Source organism: Callospermophilus lateralis, chromosome 9, assembly GCF_048772815.1.
Source record: "Callospermophilus lateralis isolate mCalLat2 chromosome 9, mCalLat2.hap1, whole genome shotgun sequence".
Classification (NCBI taxonomy): Eukaryota; Metazoa; Chordata; class Mammalia; order Rodentia; family Sciuridae; genus Callospermophilus; species Callospermophilus lateralis.
In genome coordinates, this window is record NC_135313.1 from 6082120 (window position 1) to 6090397 (window position 8278).

The following is an 8278-nucleotide window of genomic DNA, read 5'->3' on the forward strand; positions in this document are numbered from 1 at the left end:
CGACTCTCTACACAGGGCTATGCCACCTTCAGGATTTATTCGACTTTATTATCACAGGACCGCCTAGCAGAACCAACTGTCATTGGAGAACAGAGTTAATCATTAAGCAATCATAGCATGGTAACTCCATTCCGGGCCTTCCACGACTGACCTACCCTTCTAGCTATATCTATGGAGAAACAGATCTTATCTCTTCTCCTCTGTAAAAACTCCTCTGACCCTGGAGCTCCTTTGAGGAAATCTTGTTTCACCTCTTGATTTTCAGACAGTTCCCAGCAGGAGGTTCTGGATGCCCCTTACATCTCATCAGTTCCTCTCTTGGCCACACTCAGGCTGCCAGTGAGCTCTGAGGAGTGACTGATGTTTGCCCATGTGCAACCTCTCTACTGGAAGTGGCCCTACTGTGAGTCTTGAAATTCTATCATACATTCACGAGTAGCAGGAAGTACTTAAGAATAGCTCTTTCCTAAGATAGCTTGACCAAACCAAAGATTGGTTTTCTGGCTTTCTGCTTTGGGACATTTGTTTTACCAGGATGTCACTGTAGTGATCAGGAATGCTATGTAAGCAGCTGTCAAATGGGACAGTGGTGAGGGATAACTTGAACTGAAGATGATTTTGCAATCCTCACTGAAAAGATTGCTGAGGATTCTGTATCTACCCTACAGGGCCATGTCTGCCACTATGTAAAGAACAGGTGTAAACACCAGCCTAAGCGGTGATGTACGGTGCATCCTGACGGTATCTTGTCCCCGTGGGCTGCTCGCTCTAAACAAGGACAGAGGGAGCCGGAGCTTGCCTGGATCTGACCCTATCTCAATTTCTCCTCCCATGAAGGAAGGTCATAGTCTTGCACTCTGTTTAGAGACGTGCATGAACACTAAGTGACCTGTCATGCCCTGCACTTGTGATGAGGCTTTCCTCCAGGATCACTGTCAGCCTCCACTCCTGATGACAGAGGCCCAGGAACAGGATGGGTGACATAACTTGTGAAAACTAGCTCAGGTTTCCACATGGACAGAGCCAGTGTGAGGCCAGGGCAGGCTGGAAACCGTGGGCTGACACAGTTTGCACAGCTACAAGGCTGGCCCTGCCCCATCTTTACGCCCTGTGGCTCAGCTCATGGCTGCCACCTGCTTGTCCCATCTTCCTGGGAACAGTGTGGCAGGCTGTCAGGCATCCTCTCTCCCCCTGCACCTCAGTCTTCCTGCTGAGCCTGCTCCACCATGGAGGGCCAGGCTGAGGCTGCCCTTTGGGAGGGAGTGGCCCCCTTACAGAACCACACTCAGGATGGGTGGCAACACGGGCACAAGTGTGCATCCCAAAGCTTCCTGGGCACTGCCACCTGCCACCATGCAGGGAGCTAGTGGGTTAACTTCCCTGCAGGCTAGGAATGCAGAGGCCTGGTTCTCCTGTTTCCTCTCCACAGCAACTTCTCTGCTCTCTTGTTCTGGATCTTTCTTCTTTCCTAGAGAAATAGCTCTTACTGTCTGTCTTACTAGCCTGGGAAGGAATCCCTCACTTCCCTTCTCTGGAGATCCTCGCACAATGACCTGCTGTGCAGGGTGAGGTGCTCATCTGCCATGTTCCCTGCATAAAATCACGAGAGGGCGCAGCTGCTGGCTGAGGAGTCAGACGTGAAGAGTGTCTAGGTGAAGCCCGCTACTGTATTCCCAGCAAGGGCAGCCACCATGCACATTTCCAGCCAACACCTCGTCAAAGCATGGCTGCCTTGGGACAGTCCATCACCAAGGGTCCTAACCCTGTTGTCATCTATGGATTACAGGACAGAAAAGCAAATAGACACGTGAAATAGGTTAGCAACACAGCAAACTCTTAGTTCTTTGCAAAGCGGTCATGTGGCCTGAACACACTGTCAACTAGAACTGTGTGAGAACAGGCCTGAATCCTTATTGTGTCCTAGAATTCCAGTGTGCATGGAATGACATGCAGATGACTCACAGCAGAAATGTGGGACTCAGCACTGTCTCACGAGCACACATAATTGTTGAAGCCACTTTCAGGGAACAGTCCTGAGATAACCTGTGCAGTTGCTCCCTATGTACTAACATTTCAAGAGTGTCAGAAAAACAGATGACTGGGGTTTTTGGAAAAGAGTTCATTCATTCACAGGCAGAGTGCTCTTGCCTGTAAACTTGCTCACTAGGGAGTTGCTGGGCGGCTTTGCTCCTGAAGCAGTTGGGGGACCTTGGGAGTTGTGAAGCGACAGAAAGGAGCAGGCAGTGTGCCAGTGGAGGTGCATGTGAAATCATGGCTCAGCGCAAGACAGATTTTATGTAGCTACACAATAGATCAAAAGACAGCCCAGAAAGAGATCAGTGGTAGGCAAAGGTCCTGTCTTATCAAGGTCACTCAGAGGTCTTTAAGAGGTCTGGCTAGGTTTAACTGTTGGGAGCAAACTCAAAATCAGTTTTGGTGTACCCTGCATTAGGACCACTTTGACTGGAAAGTTCTCTTTTTATGGAGTAATAAAGCATTTTACTTAAAAAATATTCAAAATTGAAATTCTATTTTCAAAATGTTTCTGTTCTAAGTGGACACACTGTTCTAGGCAGGAGGGCTTCTAGTAGATACTCAAAGTGGGAAAAATGGGGCATTTCCTCTAGTGCTAAGATGAACCTCCCCAGTCCACTTGGGGGAATTCCTCCTTCCTCACCAGGCAAGGAGAGTCATATCCCCAGAAACCAGCAGCCCTCTGAGAAGGCTCCAAAATTTCAAAAAGCCCAACACTTCTCCTGCCTGAGGCACTACACACTATTTGGGTTCTGCCTACCTCAGACAGTGGAAAGCATTTGGAAGGGCCCATGCTGTTTTCAAATAACCAAAATTATATTTTTCTCCTCTGATTCTACTCTTTTGTCCCCAGATGGAGAAAACACACCTTTCCCATCAAAGGAAATCATTCACCTGGTCCTGATACCTTTCTGGGGACACCTGATTGCACTCTCTCATCAGGCTTTCTCGACAAATGCAGATCCCTTTCATTCCCTCTTCCCCAGCCTGATGAACACACTCCAGTCCCACTTCAGGCACCACCACCCTGGTGGGACTGTGCTGGAGAAGGAGTCAGGGACCTCACGGGACCACTCTCTCTGCTTTCCGCCTTTACCTGACTCCCAAGCAAGCTGTGTGAAGCTAGACATCTCTAAAAACTGCTCCATAGCTTTGCTTTTCTTTTGTTGTCTTTTTCCATCTGGGGGCTGAGAATACTAACTTAAATGCAGGGAGAATCTGTCACTTGTAAGTAACTCTATGGTGCAAAACTCACAGGAATTTTCGACCTTAAGGAAAACCAAATTATTTGTGGGCAGTAGTTGTTCACAGGATAGTACTGATTCAGGAAAGCAAAAGTGGTAAAAGTTTTCAAATGCTTATTTAAAGCAAAAGAAAATGATACTGCAGAAAAGAGACCAATGACATAAACATGGACTTCCAGAGATGCTCTTCTTGGATTTCAGGGGCAAATAGAGGAGGTATAGAAGACCATAGCACAGAGCCTACACTAAAGAAATGAGTGGATGACAGGTGTGCTCAAGGGAGAAACCAGAACAAAACTTCAGTGGCTTGATGGAGGACAGCCTTCGAGCTTAGAGAAGTACCTGAGTGGAATGTCCAGCTTCCCGCCTGTGGTAGGCAGAAGAGTGGCCCCAAATGGCTGGTCACGTCCTGATCCCTGACACCTGTGAGTATGCTGCATTGCATGGCAAAAGGACTTTGCAGGGAAGATCAGGGGTGTGGATGTGAAAGGACTGTCCTGGAGTATCTGGGCAGGCCCGCTGTGGTCACGTAGGCTCAAATAACTGAAAGAGGGAGACGTGACCACCAGCACATGGCACACCACATCCAGATGGAAATGAAAAAGGGCCACTGCATTCCAGAATTCAGAAGAAGGAGGAATGGTTTTAACAAGAGGAAACAGTGATGTAAATAGAATAAGCTTACCCTATGTGGGAGGAATAAGATCAAGCACATACATTGCATGAATGGGCAGAGCTCTTACATCTAAAGGAAGTAAAAAATTGGAGGTTTTTTGAACAATTCTTTGAAATGTTTTTAAAACGTCACAATATTTTTGGCAAAAGAAAACAGATGGGCAATACCTAAATAACAAGAAATAGCAATACATACATAGGACCAGGTGGATTACGAGGGATATTACTTAAAGATAAGATACAACCATATAAACAAAATACAAGACGTAAACCTACATGCATCAGTCTGGCTGCTATATGTATAAAGCTGCAATTACATATAATTTGAGCAAAACTGTTATATAAGGAAGAAAACTCAGTTATACAAGATATGGTTTTGAGATTCATGAGTTTATTACACAAAAACAGAAAATGTGCAATTGAAGCATGTTCTGGGAACATTTAAACTCTTTTGTCATTTAGCTGCCACTGCAGACATGAGACCAGAGAGCATTTTTAAACTCTCCCTAACAGAGTCAGGCTGCATAAGTACAACACACATTAGGTTGCTTCTACTCCACTGACTGCTCAGTGTGCTGTGAGCACCTCTCCATCCCTCCTAGACAAGACCATTTCAAACCATCATGTCAACAATCCCAACCTGCTGGTTGCTGTGCACTTCTACTAAAGACCTGCAAGCAAATCTTCCCATAGGGATCAGACCATACCTCAATTTCTCTGCTACTGCACAGGAAGGACATGGCACCACCAAGAAGGTACTGCCCTGACAGATGGATGGCTGGGCAGATGGAGTCACATCATTGCCTGTCAGTCATCATACAAACCCCATGCCACACATCAGCCCCACCAGTGGTCAGTGCAAGCCTTAGGCACATGAGCAGTGACACCTTAACAATTAAACTCACTGAAGATGATTAGGAGAAGGAGAGGCAGGAATCTTGGGAGACACCTCTGGATAAGTAAGCACTCGAAAACAAGATTCTTTTTCAAGGAACTCTGCCTGGAGCACAAACTGGTAAAGGCACCAATACAGACCTGAGACAGTGGCTTCCTGTGGACACAGTTTATTCCTCCAATGAAGACCATGTTGGGCATGACAGGCCTGGGGTAGTCCAACACAAAGTCCCCTCTGAACAGCCACACCGATGCATGGCTGAGAATATCCACCAAGGACACCTCCCTCTGCAAAAGCTCAGAGGCCAGGTTCACATAAGGAATAAAACCAATATGGCAAAAATACTTCAGTGGCAGAGGGTACAGCATGTTCTTGACCCTTTGCAGGAAGGTCATATGGTCTGAATTCATTGTCAGAAACCTAGGAATATATGAGGAAGGATTGGGGCACTGTGTGCCCTCAAAGTCAAATTCGCAAGGGATGAATCTCAGAAAAAACACAGCAGGAATATCCAGATACTTAGCCAACACAGCCCCACAGGGGAAAACGGGATCTGTCAAGACCACATCAAAGGAACTGGAATTCAGACGACTGATAAGGGTCTTGTTATGCAGAATCGCTGCACAGGAACTGAGATAGAGCGCAGATACATTTTTCAAAACTTCCACTGATTTTGCAAATAGCTTCGCATAATGCTGATGTTCAAATGCCCCTAAAAGGCTCTGCACTAAGAGGTTATGGTATTCTTCTTGTGTATATGAAATAGCATAAGTTTCCAAGGAGAAAAAGTCTTCTTTCTTGAAGTGAATATTCACCTCTGGAGCCAGGACCACGGTGTGGTGGCCTCGGGCATGGAGCTCCCGCACAACATCCCGCATGCTCAGCCAGTGGCTGCCCTCCATGGGCACCACCAGCACCTTCTTGCCCTCAGCCCTGGGCAACAAGCACAGCAAGAACAACACTGCAAGCCCTCGCAGGGGCCCCTGGAGCCCCACAGCCATCTGCATGGAAGCCCACTGCAGGCAACTCTCCACACAAGGCTGTGCCACCTTCAGGATTTATTCGACTTTATTATCTTGTAACAGGACCGCCTAGCAGAACCGACTGTCATTGGGGAACAGAGTTAATCATTAAGCAATCATAGCATGGTAACTCCATCCTGGCATTCCACGACTGACCTACCCCTTGCCCACTTCTGTGGAGAAACAGATCTTATCTCTTCTTACCTGGAAGAACTTCTCTGACCCTGCTGCTCTCTCTTAGGGACATCCTAGTTCACCTCTTGATTTTCAGCCAGTTCCCAGCAAGAGGCTCTGGATGCCCATTACAGTTCATCAGTTCCTCTCTTAGCCACACTCTGTCTGGCTGCCAGTGAGCTCTGAGGAGTGACTGTGGTAGACCCATGTGCAACCTCTCTACCAGCAGTGGCCCCAATGGTGAGTCTTGGAGTTCTCACATGGCATTCCTGACTAGCAGGACCACTTAGGAATGGGTCATTGCCAAGCCAGCGTGCCAAAACACACAGGGGTACCGGGCTTTCTGCCTCGGTGCATTTCCTTCCCAGCGCATCACTGTAACTTCAGAGGACACCATCTGAAGCAGTTGTCACCAGGGCAATAATGAGGGACCTTAAGTCAAGATGAGAAGACTTTATTGGGTGGAAGTTTCTGGAAGAACAGTGGAGGGACCACACAAAATAACTCCATAAGCCAGGCCAGCCTTAGCAATGGAATAAAGTGCATTCCGAGAGCATCTTGTCCCCGTAGGCTGTTCCAATCAAGGACAGAGAGAGCCGGAGCCTGCCTGGATCTGACCCTATCTCAATTTCTCCTCCCATGAAGGAAGGTCATAGTCTTGCACTCTGTTTAGAGATGATCATGGACACTAGTGACCAGTCACATCCTGCACTTGTGATGAGGCTTTCCTCCAGGATCACTGTCAACCCCACTCCTGATGGACAGAGGCCCAGGGACAGGATGGGTGACATAACTTGTGGAAGCTAGCTCAGGTTTCCACATGGACAGAGCCAGTGTGAGGCCAGGGAAGGCTGGAAACTGTGGGCTGGCACAGTTTGCACAGCCACGAGGCTGGCCCTGCCCCACCATGTACGCCCTGTGGCTCAGCTCATGGCTGCCACCTGCTTGTCCCATCTTCCTGGGAACAGTGTGGCAGGCTGTCAGGCATCCTCTCTCCCCCTGCACCTCAGTCTTCCTCCTGAGCCTGCTCCACCATGGAGGGCCAGGCTGAGGCTGCCCTTTGGGAGGGAGTGGCCCCCTTACAGAGCCACACTCAGGATGGGTGGCAACACGGGCACAAGTGTGCATGTCAAAGCTTCCTGGGCACTGCCACCTGTCATCATGCAGGGAGCCAGTGGGTTAACTTCCCTGCAGGCTAGGAATGCAGAGGCCTGGTTCTCCTGTTTCCTCTCCACAGCAACTTCTCTGCTCTCTTGTTCTGGATCTTTCTTCTTTCCTAGAGAAATAGCTCTTACTGTCTGTCTTACTAGCCTGAGAAGGAATCCCTCAATTCCCTTCTCTGGAGACCCTCACACAGTGACCTGCTATGCAGGGTGAGGTGCTCATCTGCCATGTTCCCTGCATAAAATCACGAGAGGGCACAGCTGCTGGCTGAGGAGTCAGACGTGAAGAGTGTCTAGTGGAGCCAGCTGCTGCTCTATTCTCAGCAAGGGCAGCTGCCGTGCACATTTCCAGCCAACGCCACGTACCCTGGCAGGGGCAGCAGGTTCCTGGCTCTGGACCCTTCTCCCACCCTGCACTCAGTATTGTCTCTTCCTTGCCCTCCTCCACTGCAGTGGTGCTGTGGGAGAGACCCCAGGGCCAGGGTGCAGCTGTCCTGCCAGGAGGGCCTCACACAGCCCCTGGGGCAGGTCCTAACACACAGTCTGCCCAGGGGCCCACGGGGTGTCTGCTCGACTCCACTCCTGCCACGAATCCACACTAGAGTCCCCATGAGGCCCAAGGAGGGCTGCACCTGTAACATTCTCGATTTGGTGCAAAACTGAGCAAAAGATGTGACACAGACCAAGCAACACCTCACTGTGGTTTTGAACAAAACAAAAGACATCTTCAAATACAGCTAGAAGAATCCCTGGCTTCAGGTGGCAAAGGCATGGCTCCTTCAGACCAAGGTCCCACAGTGAGGACCACACACGATGGCAAATATGAAATGGTGACATGGAAAGAAACACGGTGAGAAGCCTCGGCAGGCCCCGGAGAGCAGCACGGGTGGGAACTAAAGGGGCAGAGGGCGCACAGGGACAGAAGCCTGCTTCCACTAGGCACTGCAGGGGCCACACCGAGCCCCTACATCTCTTTCTGAGAGCCCAGTTGACCCCACCGCACCAGAGGCATGGAGATACCAGGGTTTGGGGAGCGTGCCACCCCAGCAAGCAGGCCACTGAGAGGGGGCA

At 49.3% G+C, this 8278-nt stretch overlaps 1 pseudogene; it reads right to left on the bottom strand.

The window, feature by feature from the left end:
* Positions 1-4841: 4841 nt before the first annotated feature.
* On the bottom strand, positions 4842-5849 carry LOC143407241 (UDP-glucuronosyltransferase 1-2 pseudogene; annotated as a pseudogene).
* Positions 5850-8278: the final 2429 nt, after the last annotated feature.